The sequence below is a fragment of the Pseudophryne corroboree genome, chromosome 1 (assembly GCF_028390025.1).
Source record: "Pseudophryne corroboree isolate aPseCor3 chromosome 1, aPseCor3.hap2, whole genome shotgun sequence".
Classification (NCBI taxonomy): Eukaryota; Metazoa; Chordata; class Amphibia; order Anura; family Myobatrachidae; genus Pseudophryne; species Pseudophryne corroboree.
Window position 1 is genome coordinate 867,735,508 of NC_086444.1, and position 16,911 is coordinate 867,752,418.

Here is a 16,911-nt window from a genome sequence, read left to right on the forward strand (position 1 = left end):
AAAACACCCTCACAATCCATTTTATATTATTGCCAAGAAAAATATTTAATCACTTGGGAGAATGCTGAATTGGAGTAGGGTGTTGCCAACGTTTCCATCTCAAAGTGGAATACTTCTACGATATTCTTGGATATTCTTGATATTCTTAAAGTGGGAGGACAGATTGATTTCCAGTTTTGGGCAATGGCTGCTCTGGGGGCTATCAAGAGATGGCCAAGTACTTACCACTTATATTTAGGTATAGAAGGAGAATAGTGGAGGAGGAGTGCCAGGTTCAAATATGGGTTAATTGGGGGTTTTATTTACTTTAGACAAAATAAAAATGTCTCACCAAATTGGATGGATGAATGGAAAATCCCAAAATATGATTCCCTCCTAGTCTCAATTATACCAACAAAATTTTGAGAACTCCAGCCAAATATTATGTAACTTAATGGGTGTTAGGTACAATCTAAGCAAAACATAAATACATTTGCTATCGGCACTAACAATAATATACTGCAAATCTGTGTATCTAGCAAATAAAAGCATGGGGATTTTGTTCATATTTTGATCGAAACATTTAAGCTTGCAGCCCGTCATCAGGGGACCCCAATTCTCTGCAAGTACCTGCGCTAGAATATATGCCCAACATACCATTACATTAACAGTTATATGCAACATCTATACAATCTATGCAGTAATTTAATAAACATTTCAGAGTGTGTCGCATTAGTCTAAAGGTGTGTACACACAGTGCAATATTTCTTTCGATTTTGACTATATAGTCAAAATCGTAAGAAAATATAGTGCATATCGCACCATGGGGGTCATTCCGACCTGAACGCACACTGCAGTTTTTCGCAGCACAGCGATCAGGTCACTACTGCGCATGCGTATGCACCTCAATGCACAGGTGCGTCATACGGGTACAAAGCAGATCGTTGCTGGGCGATGGATTTAACAAAGAATCCTTTCGCACAGCCGATCTCGAGATTGACAGGAAGAAGGCGTTTGTGGGTGACAACTGACCGTTTTTTGGGAGTGTTTGGAAAAACGCAGGCGTGTCCAAGCGTTTGCAGGGCTGGTGTCTGACGTCCGGGACCAGACAGGCTGAAGTGATCGCAGCGACTGAGTAAGTCCAGAGCTACTCAGAAACTGCAAAAAACTTTTTGGTCCCGCTCGGCTGCACAGGCGTTCGCACACTTGCAAAGCGAAAATACACTCCCCTGTGGGCGGCGACTGGTGCTAAAAACAGTGAGCGATCAACTCGGAATGACCCCCTGTGTGTATAGTCCTTGCGATGCAGATGCACGGGATCGGCATCGCAAGGAAAGATAGACTGTGCAGGCAGCCCAACATTCACTACATCGGCGGGGCCGGGCTCTGGCCACTTAAAATAGTCAATGTTGGACTGTACAGCGCATCGCGCCATGTGTACATAGCCATACAATTAGAAGATAAATAGGTACATTTACATTGCTGCAAAGAGATAGGTGGATTTTTGTGGAGTGTGTGTGTTCTTCCATTGTTTTTATGGGTTTCCTCCCACACTAGAAAAATATACTGGTAGTGTAGGTTAATTGGCTTCTTGTGTTTGTGTCAGTTAACCTGGAATTCCTATGCTTTTGTTCCTGACTGGTATACCATTTATATTGTAGTAACAAACTTCTGCTTTACAAGATGGTTTTGAGTCCTTAATTCTCATTTCTGATATTATAAAGTCATTTTATTTTGTCTTCATATCTGTTACTATATAAATAAGTTTCTTACCTGTCATATTACCAATGTGAGAAGCAACGTTCTCTTTCAGTCCAACTACACAGATAACAATTTTCCAGTACAGGGTCTCCGTGAACTGAACTCCCTTGTATGATGTTGAGAACATACAAGTTCCTAATATGGTTAGTCAGAAGATCCTTCACACCTATACACGGGAATAGATTATGAAAAAAGTCCAAGACATACTGCAAAACACCTGAATTCAAAACAGAGTCGGGGATCACCTTGACTTTAACATAGTTTCTTTGAAAGTGATCAGCCAGGTCAGCCAACTTGCCCTTAAGCATAGAGATTAACAATAGTGCATTATCGGGGGGCGTGGCTTGACCAGCTAACAGAGCAGCAGAAGGTATGCTGTTGTTTGGGCAACAGCATACCTGTGCCGTGGGAGTTAAAGGGGGGACGGTTACTGACCTCGTGAGGTGCAGAGCCGCTTCCCTGCTGCAGTACCACCATCCTGAGGGGCTGTTTGTACAGAGGGGCAATGAGCCTTAGCTGTCGCAACATGCCGCAAACCCTTAACGCTGCCTGAAGGTGATCGTTGGTGGTGAGGACAAACCGGGGATCCCGCTAGGGGGTCCCCCGTTCATGGTGTGGCAAAAGCGTGGGTGAGGCATACGGGTCCCTCCTGGGGGGGGACCCGCTGTACCCCCTGCGTGACAGTGGCTGACATTAGCTGTACTTAACATTTATGTGACACTACAGCTCATTTAGGAGACATAGCCAGTGTAAATATGTAACAGTAGCTCCGGTGCCATTACGGGGGCGGAGCTATATCAGAGCGGGCTCAGCTGCATTTTGGCGCCTTCCTCTGCATAAGCTGCAGCAGCCTTACATAGCTCCTCCAGTCTGTCACACGCTGGATCACTGGTACAGGGTGTTTGAGTAGGGGGACAGCCACTATTTGTGCACAATATTCCTCTAGGGGAATCTTAGAAACAGTTTAACTGATATACAAAAACGCTGATAGCCTCACTGGGGCTCTGCAGTGTTGGTGTGCTGGTGTTCTCTCTTACTGTTTGTCTCGTCTCACATGCAATGGGGCAGGCTTGTATTGTAATCAGTCTGTGCTGTATGTGTGGGTGTAGTACTGGTGACCGGCGGTCTCCTGACCGCCAATCACCTTACCGACGCCGGGATCCCGGCAGCATACCGACGCCGGGATCCCGGCGGGGAGGGGCGAGTGCAGCAAGCCCCTTGCGGGCTCGGTGGCGACCTGCGGTCGCCACGGGTTCTTTCCCCACTCTATGGGTGTCGTGGACACCCACGAGTGGAAATAGTCCCTGTTGGTCGGCATGCCGACCATCGGGATAGTGAGCCGTCGGGCTCACGGAGGAGGTCATGTGACTGTCGGTCAGCTGACCGGCGGTCACATGAATACCACCCGTATGTGTTATTGTGTGTTACTCCATAATTGTGAAACAAAAATTATGCAGTGTTGTAATGCCAGATTTTCCCCTCATCTGGCTCCTTATCATGTGAGCATTGTAGTCAATCATCACAAAATGCTGACAATGTTGGGGAGAGTCACGAACCCTCCTGGCTGGGGGCTATCAAAAATATGATGTCTGCTATGTCATCTCAATTAACTGCTAATGCCAATAAAACACAAGAAATGCAACAAGCAGTAGCAGATCTAGCTGCCAGGGCTGATGCTTCCCATTCCCCCCTGTCTACTACAGGTGCACATAAACGTGCTTTACCTGCACACCTATCAGATACTGATGATGATGATGATGATATACAAGATGATGTGGACCCCATCAGTGGGGACTCCACCAATGCACAGGGTATTGAGACCCTCTTTTTGGCTATAAGGGATGTGCTAAAGCTCCCCCTGGAGGATGCTACAAATCAGCAGTCATTTTTCCTCCCAAAGGACAAACTGACAATCACCTTTCATGACTCCAAGGAATTCGATGATTTGTTTAAATTAGCCTGGAAAACTCCAGATAAGAAATATCCGGGGCCAAATGTAATAGAGTGAGAGTTTCAGAAAGTGAGAGATTTGATAATATTTTTCAGTTTTTTTAAAAAGTGGCAATCATTTACACTGCAAAACCAGGTTGATCTTGCTGTGTAATCGATTGCCTCTTTAAGAAAAACTGCAAAACCTTAGCAAATCTCTCACTTTTTGAAACTCTCACTCTATTACATTTGGCCCCAGATGTCAAAACTGTTTTTGCATACCTTTCCCTTTGCCCCTGAAGGAAGAAAGTTCTGGGAAGAATCTCCAGCTGTAGATGTCTCTGTCTCTCGCCTTTCCAAAAAGGCGGTACTCCCTGCCCCAGGATCCTTTACGGTAAAGGACCCGGAGGATAGGAAAATTGAGGCTTCACTGAAATCTATCTTCACTACTGCAGGTGTATCTCAAAGACCAGTCATTGCAGGTTGCTGGATGACACATGCACTTCATTCCTGGGCTACTCAATTTCAAGAGGGATATGACCTTAGTTACTACAGTTACTTTCCTAAAACACATTCAGGACCCAGCTGGAGTCGTCTGTGACTCCCTAAAACAGATTGGCAATATTAATGCTAGGACCACTGCTATGGCTGTATCTGCACGCAGAGCCATATGGTTGCGTCAGTGGATTGCAGATGCTGACTCCAAACACAATGTGGAATCCCTTCCTTATACAGGTGAATGGCTCTACGGAGGTGAATTGGACGCATGGTTTTCCAAGGTTACTGCTGGAAAATCCACGCTTCTTCCCTCTCGGGCTCCGCCTGCTAGACGTACCTACCTGGGACCGTCTACCCAGTCCTTTCGGTCCACAAGATTACGATCTAGGGCCAGGGGTGCCTTCAACGCAGCTAGAGGCACCAGAGGTAAGCCAAAGAAAGCAGCTAGTGCTGGCTCTCAGGAACAGGGCACCAGTTCAGCTTCCGCAAAAACTTCAGCATGACGGTGCCCCCTCCCCTTCAGCCACATCTGGGAGGGTTCCTGCCAGGATGCCTGGGTAAGGGACCTCATCTCTCAGGGATACAAGCTGAAGTTTGATGGTGTTCCTCCCCAACGATTTTTCAAATCAGGCTTACCAGCTTTGTAAGATATGCGTGTTACATTGCTGCTGGCCATCACAAAGTTGGTCCAGTCCCATGTCATTGTTTCAGTGCCCCTGCATCAACAATGACAAGGTTACTACTCCAGCCTATTCGTAGTACCGAAACTAGACGGTCTGTGGGACCCATTTTTAATCTGAAGTCCTTAAATCCTTACCTGTAGGTTTTAAAATTCAAGATGGAATCTTTAAGAGTGGTGATCGCAGGCCTGGAACAACAGGAATTGCTAGTGTCCCTAGATATCAAGGATGCCTACCTCCATATCCCAATTTGGCCTCCTCAACAGGCCTACCTGAAGTTCGCCCTGCTGACCGATCACTACCAGTTTCAGGCGTTACCCTTCGGCCTGCCTACAGCTCCGAGGGTGTTCACAAAGGTGATGGCGGAAATTATGTTTCAATTCAGAGTCCAGGGGGTCAACGTAGTCCCTTACCTGTACGATCTCCTGATAAAAGCGAATTCCAGGGAGCCTCTACTGCTCTATTTAGATCGCACGATACAACTTCTTTCCCACCACAGGTGGATCCTCAACCTCCAGAAGTCCCACTTGGAACCGTCTCAGCGGCTCCTGTTTCTGGGTATGCTACTGGATACTGTAGCACAACAAGTATTCCTCCCAGAGGACAAAGCAAGAATGCTCCAGGAAATGGTTCGCATGGTTCTCCGACCTATTCGAGTATCCATTCATCTTTGCATAAAATTGTTGGGAAAGATGGTGTCGAAGTCAGAAAATATTACAGTACACACATTACGTACAAACACCACATAGATGGCCTCCGTGTGCGTACATATTTGGCCGTGTGTGCACATATTCGCAATTTGCGTATGGTCGCTTCCGCGGTCCTGCGTATTAGAGCGTGGTATGAGTAATTACAGTAGAGTTTGTACTCGCATGGAAAAGCCACAAAGACATATCATATATCTAATCCATATATTGCATAAATCACCCACTGTCTGCTTTCTCTTCTAATAGCATGAAGATGGGTCACACATAAATTAAACTCCCAGAGACTCAAATACAATGGCCTTATTTACACAAAGCTTTGAAATTCTATGAAGAAGGCAAACACCTTTGTTTACTCCTATTGTTCTAGGGTAGCCCAGTTTCTGTCGAAGACAATAAATACTGGATTGTCATTGTCTTATCTGAAGACAAGACAAACAAAAATACCCAGGAACCTAGTTTGAAGAGAAACTCAATTAGCAATAGCTAACAAAATTACAAACCAGACATTTAGAAATCTGAGGTAATAACATTCATAGTCTAAACTCTTGGAGATATATATATTTGTGTGTGTGTGTGTGTGTGTGTGTGTGTGTGTGTGTGTGTGTGTGTGTATATATATATATATAATTCCTAACAAATTGTAATAGGAGTATGTGTGTATGTATATATATGTATATGGATATATGTGGATATATGTATTTCTTGAGGATGGAAATAGATAATCATATCATGTGTGGGATCATATTGTTCAGAGTCTCATAAATATTAATCTGGTGGGAATAAGAATATTATCATATATTACAACATTAAGTTATTAATAATACCAGATTTATGTATGATTAATGTGATGGGTTTAACTGGTCATGGGGCGGGAACTCAGATGCAAACAACAGAAATCACATCTCAAGTCTTAGCCATCGCCCACCTCTTGAGCTGACCAATGATCCCCGGTGCACAGGATATGTCCCACCCCCGAACCAATGGAAGAAGAGCACACAGTGTCTATTGTATTATGTTTTGATCCACTGTATAAAGAGCCAGCTGCATGCCAGGTCACTAGCACAGACTCTGAAGGTCATCTACCCTGATGACTGAGGACCAGACTGTGAAGCGCAGGCAAAACTAAACACGTATGTACCATTGACTGTAGCCATGATTGTATTGTTATTGTAACCCCCTTTCAGTAATTATATGTTGGTGTGTCGGAACCCGGCATTTTAAATACAATCTGGTGTCGTATTTCCTTTCCCTGCTAAGGTTTAAAGTGTATTTGCAGCCACTCGGGCTGCTGCATTGTGCTAACAGCGTATAGGCCTGTGTACGCAAACTGTAGTCACTACGCCCTTTAGGCGTACGTACGCAGAGTGCGTACACTGTGCGACCTTGTGTACGTAAGGTTTGTGAATAATATAAAGGTGAAAGGTTAATTACTGCGGCCGCAGTGGCTCAATATTAAAGTGTATCAAGTGTGTTTAAGGTATATGCTTTTTAGTCCTGTAAGTAAACCAGCGTTTACAATTGGGGGCTCCTCCGGTTTTTCACATGCTCGCAGCCTAGCAGGTCATAGCAGACTTAATCTATCAGCAAAGGGTGGGAAATTATCTTACGTAACCTTTTCCTGGTCAATGGATGTGCTGAAAACCCTATTTGTGTGCTGTTAGATTGCGTATGCTCTGGTCTACAGAGGTGCTGATAGAACCCGTAAAACAGGAAAAAAGCTATTTAAAAATCTGAATTTTTTGGGGGGCGCCAAAAGCGTACAAAAAGTGCACCGATACTTTGCATACCCTCTCACATTATTGCAGCAAGATTCAGATTGCTAGATTCATTTAGATCTGTGTGAAATCGGATACATTTGTTGCTATATAGTAAAAATTGAAATAACAGTATTTAAGGAAGTAAGTGTAAAGACACAAACGCAGGTCTGCATAAAGGGTTATACAGAACAAGTTGTGTCTAGTGGGCAATAGTAGTTAGTATTGTTCACATTTATAGAGTTGTGTGACTTGTTTTATTGCGGACGCACGGTTTTGTACACGTGTCTCGGACAAAGTACAGGACTGCGCATACAGCGTAAAAGACACGCACGGTCGCATGTTTACGCAAAGTGCGTAAGAGTGCGTACGATAAGTACAAATTACACGATAATTTCGTTCAGCTAAAAGATGGGACAGTAGCCATGCTACAATAGCACATAACTATCCGGTTTCAAAAGCAGATTAGTATAAAACTTTTGTTTAAACTGTATTGCCTCTGTGGGTAAAGCTGCCAATCAGAACGAGTGAAAATTTTCTGTACAGAAAAACAAAGCATATTTGAGTGAGTGAAAGCGGGAGTGAGTGGTTGAATTCCGGAATTCGGGATCCCGTCGTTCGGTACACCAAGTGAGTGGAGGCTTGGCGGCGTGAGATGGCTGACTCACGTTAGTATAGGATTTGGAATACGTAAGTCGTGAGGAGACTTACACAGGAGCATGGTAGGGAATTGTGAACTTTGTGACCCATATAGTTTTTTGATACGCTCCGGCTGAGGTTTCGCAGCTTGTGATTCGATTCCAGTGGTCGTAGAGCGGATAGGTAACAAGTACCTATACGCTGTGCGATTGGACCGCGCGTTTGTGGGTGCGATATATAGCGCAACTTGATACCCTTTTTACGAGCTTTTGCATAAAATCGCGGTATTAGCGCTGTGTAGAGCATACGCAAGCGTGATTTGTGTATAAAGTGCATAGGGAGTTTTCGCTGGTCTCTCTCAGGAAAATCTCCAACGACAGATATTTACTAGAAAGGGTAAGTTACTCCTAAAAACTTCCAGTAAATATAGGTCAATTAGGGGCCCTTAGTTGGGTACATCACCTTCGCTATCGACAGTGTATGGTAGTACCGGCCAACGTGGGCGGGAGTGGGTGAAAGCGCTCTAAGAACTTTCACCGTCGCCTTATATTGAGTATTTTGGTGTTTATTTATTTATTAACAGTTTCTTATATAGCGCAGCAAATTCCATTGCGCTTTACAATTTGAAATAACAATAACAAACTGGGTGATAACAGTCATAGAGGTAGGAAGGCCCTGCTCGCAAGCTTACAATCTATAGGGAAATAGGCATATGTACACAATGAAAGGTGCTATCTTTTGCATAGAATGAGAAGACATGTGAGGATATGTGTGGACTGTACAGAGTGGATGTAATTTGATAGGAAGGTTTATGAAAGTTATGTGGGTGGTTCAGGAATTTGATACGCTTGCCTAAAGAGGTGAGTTTTGAGGGAACGCTTGAAGGTTTGGAGACTAGAGGAGAGTCTTATTGTGCGTGGTAGGGCATTCCACAGAGTGGGTGCAGCCCGATGAAAGTCCTGCAGTCGTGAGTGGGAGCGAGTAATGAGTGTGGATGAGAGACGCAGGTCTTGTGAAGAGCGAAGAGGTCGGGTTGGGAGATATTTTGTGATAAGCGAAGTGATGTACGTTGGTGTAGTTTGGTTAATGGCCTTGTGTGTGAGTAAAAGTATTTTATATTGAATGCGGTAGAGTACAGGTAACCAATGGAGGGACTGACAGAGTGGATCTGCAGACGATGAATGTCTAGCGAGGAAGATAAGCCTCGCCGCTGCATTCAGAATGGATTGTAGTGGTGAGAGTCTCGTTTTGGGAAGACCAGTTAGGAGACTATTGCAATAATCAATGCGGGAGATAATGAGAGCGTGGATTAGAGTTTTAGCAGTGTCTTGTGTAAGGTATGGTCGTATTTTGGATATGTTTTTTAGATGCATGTAACATGATCTTGAGACAGATTGAATGTGGGGAACAAAGGACAGATCAGAGTCAAGGATGACACCTAGGCAGCGAGCTTGTGGGGTAGGGTAGATAGTCGAGTTTTCAACAGTGATAGAGATATCAGGTTGGTACCTACTATTGGCCGGTGGAAATATAATTAACTCTGTCTTTGAAATATTAAGTTTGAGGTGGCGAGATGTCATCCAGGATGAGATGGCAGAAAGGCATTCAGTGACACGGTCCAGTACAGATAGGGACAAGTCAGGGGAGGATAGGTAGATTTGAGTATCATCTGCGTACAGATGATACTGAAAACCAAAAGAGCTGATTAGTTTACCAAGAGATGAAGTATAGATAGAGAAAAGCAGAGGACCCAAGACTGAGCCTTGCGGTACTCCAACTGAAAGAGGAGTGGTGTTTGTGGGAAAAGGCCCACAATTATGGGAGCCAGTAGCTCAACTAAGGGACGTTTGGTAGCCAGGGTTCAGGTTGAAGAGCTGCGGCCCAAGGGGTCAGCGAGGTTTATTATGTGTGGAAAATATGGTCCACACACTGAAGTTTATTGTGACGAATGGGTATGTATGACTGACAACGAATAGGGTATTATTCCCTAGGGTGGGCAGCTTTGAACCAGAGGTACTGCAGAAAGTAGGCAGTAAAATATGTCTGCTTAAATCCAGAAAACAAAGGATTAGACATAACGATTGTTTAAAACTGTGGCAACAAGAGGGGGAGATGCAAAGGGAACAAACTCGCAAAGCAGGTTCCAAACCTAGCAGGAATGAGGACACAAACACACCATTATCGACACAGGTCGAGAGGGAAGAGATGGCTACAGTCAATGGTATATCTATGAATGATAATAGAATGCAAGAGAAATGTATTAACCCTAATTTTTGCAAGATGTATCCTGTTTTCAAGTCTCATCAAGGTTATAGGTCACAGGAAGATGAAGGACCCAGCCAAATCGCAGCTCTCATTCAGGCAGTCACCTTGCAGGAAACTCAGGTGGGGCCTGTCCAACCAGTAAGAGCAGTAACAGTATTCCCCACTGAAAGAACTGGTGAGGTCACAGCTACCGGTAAGTGTGAGACAGGTCATTGCACAGAGACAACAACACCTTACAGCAAACAGATTAGGAACGGAATGGTAGGATTACATCCTGTCTTGGAAATAGTAACTCCCAATAGGGGAACCGATAGTCAGGGAGTAATCCTTACCAGGAATAATGCAATGTATTGCCCGTGGTCCAGAGCTGAGCTGCGGTCAATCATTTCAGAATTCCCCGATCCCCGGAAGCATTTAGCCAGATGTCAGAAGTTTATCAGAGATCTGGGTAATGCTCATGAACCAGTTAGCAAAGATTGGCGGATATTTTTGAAAGCGTGCCTACCCCCTAATATTGACATCCAAAAATGTATCACTGATTGTAGATTTGAGTCGGATAGTCCTATGACTGACGGAAACAATCAGGAGAATGTGGAACGAATTAACAGGCAACTAGAGTTGTATTTCCCCACTACTGTTAAGTGGAGAAGAATTTTCTCCATAAAACTGAGGGAAAATGAAATGGCATCTGAATATTTCCATCGGGCCCTGCAAATAATGGATAGATACATTGGGATATCAGATACAGGGAACGATGCGAATTACAGGGAGGTAGCTGTCTCTGCTAATGGACGGACTCAATAAGACAGTAAGGGACAGGGTACAAACATCTTTGCCTAATTGGAGAGGGGCCACAGTAGCTTGTCTTAGAGTGCGCAATTGAACACCACAAGAATATTGCTAGGCGCAGAAAACAACAGGAGGAGAAGCTGATGACAATAAGTCTACAGGCTCTTACAGCAAAGCCCCATCAGCCAAAACTCCAGATCCCTGGTGGTACATCATGAACAAGAATATGTTACATTTGTAGAAATAAAGGGCATTTTGCCAGAGACTGTAGGAGTAGTAGAACACACAGCCAATATAGACTCCTAGACAGAGAAAACAAGCCACATTATTAAACACATAGATGGGATCAAGGGACATATAGTAAGGAATCACAAGCCATACAGAAAACACAGATTCGGTTAATGAGAAGAACGGAATAAATGCAACTTTAACTTTTTTGACTAAACTTGCTGGGGCTTAAGATGAGGCCTCTAAACTTTTGCTTCTTTCTCTAGCAGAAATGGCCCCTGATTAACTTAACAGGAGTATTGTTAGATATGGTATACATATAGCGTGCCCCCGCCCAGGAAGTACAAAGTATGTTGGATACCCACAAAGACTAATGTTGCATTTCACTGTTCTAGATTCATGTCCATCACAGGTAGAGGAAATTATCTCACTGATACTGGGTTCCCTATGAATTTAGGATGGACAGGACACTGGATTAATGGCTGGGATAGTCCCAGTAGAGTTATGACACATAGAATTTTTTTATAGACAGTAGAGAATCACTTCCCCATAGTGCCCAATCCAGTTGTCAAATTTTATAAAATCCTCTTTGCCTCTACAAACTTATCTGTTACTAACCTCTGTGATTTTTCTTCAAAAGTTTCCTCATCTCTTACGTTCATCGACAGGAGGGTACAATACATGGACCCGATTACAGTTCAAACGCCACACGCCTACTCGGTCTGTCAGAGTTCTGCCAAATCCAGTATATCTCACCAGAACAAGGTCACCAGTATTTATGCAGTGTGCCTGGTCATGCACAAAGGGTGGAGAATGAGAATACTGGTGAAGGGAGACTGTGTACAGACACCGATATGCATGATGGTGTGACAGCCTGTTGGGGAATGCCAAACCTGACATTTCCAAACCTGACATTTTCTTTTTGTATTTACTATTTTTCCCCTCTCTCCTCTCATCCAGAGACGGTTTACTTCACACAACTGATAACACACAACAGTTAAACACATTCAAAATTTGTGTTCCCTACAGGAAAAGGCAGTCTGGAGGGCAAAGGGGTATGGCCAGGAGTCCTCAGGACTTTGGACAGGTGGACATGGTAAGCCAGTAGCGCCCAGAGCATATCTTCCAAGTCTAGCTGAGGTGGCACACGGTCTGACTCAGCTAGGCAAAGAGGGTATGTGCAAGCTGGTTAGAGCCTACTGGTGTGCACCAGGATTCTCTTCTCATGCAGGTAAGAGAGACATGTTTTACTTGCTTGAGGAAGAATATTGGTAAGACAATACCAACAGAGCCATCACATATGCCTCCGACAGATGGACCTTTTCAGGTAATACAAATCGACTTCATATAGTTACCACCCTGTAGGAATTTGAAATATGTGTTAGTTTGTATTGATGTATTTTCCGATTGGGTAGAAGCGTTCCCTGCTGCCACTAATACTGCTACGTTCACTGCAAAGAAAATTGTGCAGGAATTTGTGTGTAGATATGGTATCCCTAGAGTGATTGAAAGTAATAGGGGTACCCATTTTACAGGTGAAGTCTTTCAGGTCATGTGCAAACTGATGGGAATTAATAGCAAGCTGCATACTCCGTACCGGCCACAGGCGAGTGCGAAGGTAGAGAGAGTGAACAGCACTATTAAGAACAAGCTGAGCAGTATTGATGGCTGAAACTGGATTGTTGTGGCCAGAAGCTTTACCACTAGTGTTGTACAGCATCAGAACCACTCCCAGGTCTCCACTTAACTTATCACCCTTTGAAATTATTTTTGGTCGACAACCTCATGTAATGATAGACCCCCAGGATGATTTGAAATGTAATAATGAAGTGACTGTGAAATATTTGGATGGGATGAGCCAGCAGCTGAGAAATCAACATCTAGAGCTGGTGATTCCTGACCTACCGAACAGTAATTGTCATGACATTGAGCCTGGGGATTATGTGATGATTCGAAATTTCTTACACTCAGGTTGCCTCATAGACAGGTGGGAAGGACCATACCAAGTCTTGTTAACCAGCACGACAGCACTAAAGGTCGCTGAAAGAGAGACTTGGGTCCACTCGTCCCACTGCAAGAAGGTCGCTGACCCGGAGAGAACTCGTGACAAAGTAGTTTGGTAACTGTGTGTTCAAAGTGAACTGTGTGTTCAAAGAGCAAGGCAAAGAGACACAAGAGTGTTTGTTCCGGGAAAGTGGAGAGGCAGGACTGTTGAAAGGCATCTGAGCACGGAGAGCAACAAGATCTAGGACGGTTGTCGCACCATTTTCTTTTTTCACCTCCCCCTGCATTTTCCTTTCTTTTCTCCTTATTTTCCTTCTTTCTCCTAACGAAATAGATCTATCACAAGAGACTGCGTTTCGGGTTCTGCTAGTAATTCTATTTCTCTAACGTCCTAGTGGATGCTGGGAACTCCGTAAGGACCATGGGGAATAGCGGGCTCCGAAGGAGGCTGGGCACTCTAGAAAGATCTTAGACTACCTGGTGTGCACTGGCTCCTCCCACTATGACCCTCCTCCAAGCCTCAGTTAGATTTCGTGCCCGGCCGAGGTTGGATGCACACTAGGGGCTCTCCTGAGCTCTTAGAAAGTTATAGTCTTAGAATTTTTTTTTTTTTTCAGTGAGACCTGCTGGCAACAGGCTCACTGCAGCGAGGGACTAAGGGGAGAAGAAGCGAACTCGCCTGCTTGCAGCCGGATTGGGCTTCTTAGGCTACTGGACACCATTAGCTCCAGAGGGATCGACCGCAGGCCCAGCCTTGATGTTCGGTCCCGGAGCCGCGCCGCCGTCCCCCTTACAGAGCCAGAAGCAGGAAGATGGTCCGGAAAATCGGCGGCATGAAGACATCCTGTCTTCACCAAGGTAGCGCACAGCACTGCAGCTGTGCGCCATTGCTCCTCATACACACTTCACACTCCGGTCACTGAGGGTGCAGAGCGCTGGGGGGGGGCGCTCTGAGGCAGCAATAAAAACACCTTGGCTGGCTAAAATACCTCAATATATAGCCCCTGGGGCTATATATGAGGTAAATACCCCTGCCAGAATCCCAAAATAAGCGGGAGAATAGGCCGCGAAAAAGGGGCGGAGCCTATCTCCTCAGCACACTGGCGCCATTTTTCCCTCACAGCTCGGCTGGAAGGAAGCTCCCTGGCTCTTCCCTGCATTTCTACAATACAGTAAGAGGGAAAAAGAGAGGGGGGGCACTAAATTGGCACTGTATACAGTATAAGCAGCTATTAGGGACATAACTCAGTTAGTCCCTGTATATATATAGCGCTCTGGTGTGTGCTGGCATACTCTTACTCTGTCCCCCCAAAGGGCTTTTGTGGGTCCTGTCCTCTATTTGAGCATTCCCTGTGTGTGTGGAGTGTGTCGGTACGGCTGTGTCGACATGTTTGAGGAGGATAATGATGTGGAGGGGGAGCAGATGCCTTTAGCAGAGATGTCACCCCCTGCGGGGCAGACACCTGAGTGGATGGTATTATGGCAAGAAATGAGTGCACGTATAGACTCCTTACATAAAAAATTTGACGACATGCCGACTGTGGGACAGCCGAGTCTTCAGCTCAAGCCGGTCCAAGGGTCTCAAAAGTCATCAGGGGCTCTAAAACGCCCGTTATCTCAGGTGGCACAAGTAGATGTCGACACGGATACTGACGCCAGTGTCGACGACGATGAGTCAAATTTAATGCCCGTTAAGGCCATTCGCTGCATGATTGAGGCAATGAAAGAGGTGTTAAATATTTCTGATTTACATCCAGGTACCACAAAAAAGGGTATTATGTTTGGGGAGAAAAAACTACCTGTAGTTTTTCCCCCGTCAGATGAATTAAATGAAGTGTGTGAAGAAGCGTGGGCTTCCCCTGATAAGAAATTGGTGATTCCTAAGAAATTACTAATGGCGTTCCCTTTCCCGCCAGAGGATAGGTTACGTTGGGAAACACCCCCGAGGGTGGATAAAGCGCTCACACGTTTGTCAAAAAAGGTGGCACTACCGTCCCAGGATACGGCCGCCCTTAAGGAACCTGCTGATAGAAGGCAGGAGGCGATCCTGAAGTCTGTATATACACACTCAGGCATTATACTCAGACCAGCAATTGCGTCAGCTTGGATGTGCAGTGCTGCCGCTGCATGGTCAGATAACCTGTCAGAAAATATTGACACACTAGACAGAGACACGATCCTGTTAACAATTGACCATATCAAAGACTCAGTCTTATACATGAGAGATGCACAGAGGGAAATCTGCCGGCTGGCATCTAAAGTAAGTGCACTATCTATCTCTGCTAGGAGATGCTTATGGACTCGCCAGTGGACTGGAGATGCAGATTCCAAAAGGCACATGGAAGTTTTGCCTTATAAAGGGGAGGAATTATTTGGGGATGGTCTCTCCGACCTAGTTTCCACAGCAACGTCTGGGAAGTCAGCATTTTTACCCCATGTCCCCTCACAGCCTAAGAAGGCGCCATTTTATCAGGTTCAGTCCTTTCGATCCCAGAAAAATAAGCGGGGAAAAGGAGGGTCTTTTCTGTCTAGAGGCAGAGGCAGGGGAAAAAGGCTGCAGCAAACAGCAGGTTCCCAGGAACAAAAGTCCTCCCCCGCTTCCTCTTCCAAGTCCGCCGCATGACGGTGGGGCTTCACAAGCGGAGCCAGGTACGGTGGGGGCCCGCCTCAGGAATTTCAGCGATCAGTGGGTTCGCTCACAGGTAGATCCCTGGATCCTTCAAATAGTATCTCAGGGATACAGGCTGGAATTCGAGGCGATTCCACCCCGCCGTTTCCTAAAATCCGCCTTGCCGATTGCTCCCTCAGACAGGGAGGCAGTGCTAGCGGCAATTCACAAGCTGTATTCCCAGCAGGTGATAATCAAGGTACCCCTACTTCAACAAGGCCGGGGTTACTATTCCACACTATTTGTGGTACCGAAACCGGACGGTTCGGTGAGACCCATTCTAAATTTGAAGTCCTTGAACACATACATAAAAAAATTCAAGTTCAAGATGGAATCGCTCAGGGCGGTTATTGCAAGCCTGGACGAGGGGGATTACATGGTATCCCTGGACATCAAGGATGCTTACCTGCATGTCCCCATTTACAATTCTCACCAGGAGTACCTCAGATTTGTGGTACAGGATTGCCATTACCAATTCCAGACGCTGCCGTTTGGACTCTCCACGGCACCGAGGGTATTTACCAAGGTTATGGCGGAAATGATGATACTCCTTCGAAAAAAGGGAGTTTTAATTATCCCATACTTGGACGATCTCCTAATAAAGGCACGATCCAAGGAACAGTTGTTAGTGGGAGTAGCACTATCTCAGGAAGTGCTGAGCCAGCACGGTTGGATTCTGAATATCCCAAAGTCACAGCTGGTCCCCACGACACGTCTAATGTTCCTGGGAATGATTCTGGACACGGCCCAGAAAAAAGTGTTTCTCCCGGAGGAGAAAGCCAGGGAGTTGTCTTCTCTAGTCAGAGACCTCCTAAAACCAAAACAGGTATCGGTGCATCACTGCACGCGGGTCCTGGGAAAGATGGTAGCTTCTTACGAAGCAATTCCATTCGGCAGGTTCCATGCCAGAATCTTTCAGTGGAACCTGTTGGACAAGTGGTCCGGATCGCATCTTCAGATGCATCGTTTAATAACCCTGTCTCCACGAACCAGGGTGTCTCTTCTGTGGT